The 1574-nt window shown below is 38.4% G+C and overlaps 1 non-coding gene across 1 annotated transcript; it reads right to left on the reverse strand.

Moving 5' to 3' along the window:
- Positions 1-336: 336 nt before the first annotated feature.
- Positions 337-408, reverse strand: TRNAS-GGA. The gene has a single exon. It is a non-coding gene; the product is annotated as a tRNA-Ser (tRNA).
- Positions 409-1574: the final 1166 nt, after the last annotated feature.

Here is a 1574-nt window from a genome sequence, read left to right on the forward strand (position 1 = left end):
CATATACTTAGATAAAAGTTTTCTTAAGGACATGTGACTAGAATGCGTAGATGCTCACTCAGTTGTGTCCAACCCTTTGTGACCCTGTGGATGTAGCCCACTAGGCTCCTCTGCCCATGGGATTTCCCAGACAAAAATACTAGACTGGGGAGCCTTTTCCTTCTCCAGGGGATCTTCCCAACCCAGGGATCAAACCCACAGAAAAAAAGTGAAGTCGCCCAGTCATGTCCGACTCTTTGCGACCTCATGGACTAGTAGCCTACCAGGCTCCTCCCTCCATGGGATTCTCCAGGCAAAAGTACTGGAGTGGGTTGCCATTTCCTTCTCCAGGGTATCTTCCCAACCCAGGGATCGAACCTGGGTCTCCCGCATTCCAGGCAGATGCTTTAACCTCTGAGCCACCAGGGAAGCCATGTCTCTTACATTTCCTGCATGGGCAGGTGGATTCTTCACCACTAGTGACTATTAACTGCTTCTAAACATGGAAGCAATCTTTATGCTCAAGATCCCACTCATCCTATTGCCTTTTGTTGTTATTTTTCTGCAATAATTTGAAGAACATTACAATGAGAATTTCAAACATACTTCTTTTTTGTGAGCTAAAACCTACATAATTTTACATTTTGATGGATACTAGTTTATAAAAGAATGCTTCCAAATAAAATTCAAAGGCATTTTCAATTTTTCTCTTTTCAAAAACTTATCCAGACAGCTTGTTTCACCTGATAATGCATAACTTACAATGCATGTATTAATGTCAAGTTTATTAGTTTACTCTATATAGTATGTTAAATAAATTCACACACATTATTTTATTTGGCTTTAGAGCTTTGTGATAAGCTCAGGCAGTTGTTCTGTTTCTTTATTTATACCCATGGTGTTTTGAAAGTTAAAGATCATTTATTAGAAAACTGAAAGTTAAGTGAATTGCTCAATGTAAAAACTTACTAAGAAGTGGCAAAAACCAGGTTTTCTTATGCAGTGTTTCTTGACTGTTCTTACATGAAACACACTATAGGATGAGTTAAAACTAATCCTTAAATAATTCAAAGTACTTCACAGAGTTCCAAAGAATAGCAAGGAGAGATAAGAAAGCCTTCCTGAGCAATCAATGCAAAGAAATAGAGGAAAACAATAGAATAGGAAAGACTAAAGATCTCTCCAAGAAAATTAGAGATACAAAGGGAACATTTCATGCAAAGATGGGCACAATAAAGGACAGAGATGGTATCAACCAAAAGAAGCAGAAGATATTAAGAAGAGGTGGCAAGAATACACAGAAGTATTATACAGAAAAAATCTTCATGACCCAGATAACAACAATGGTGTGATCACACACCTAGAGCCAGACATCCTAGAATGCAAAGTCAAGTGGGCCTTAGGAAACATCACTATGAACAAAGCTAGTGGAGGTGATGGAATTCTAGTTGAGCTAATTCAAATCCTGAAAGATGATGTTGTGAAAGTGCTGCATTCAATATGCTAGTAAATTTGGAAAACTCAGCAGTGGCCACAGGACTGGAAAAGGTCAGTTTTCATTCCAATCCCTAAGAAAGGCAATGCCAAAGAATTTT

This window comes from Oryx dammah, unplaced genomic scaffold (assembly GCF_014754425.2).
Source record: "Oryx dammah isolate SB20612 unplaced genomic scaffold, SCBI_Odam_1.1 HiC_scaffold_1, whole genome shotgun sequence".
NCBI classification, from domain to species: Eukaryota; Metazoa; Chordata; class Mammalia; order Artiodactyla; family Bovidae; genus Oryx; species Oryx dammah.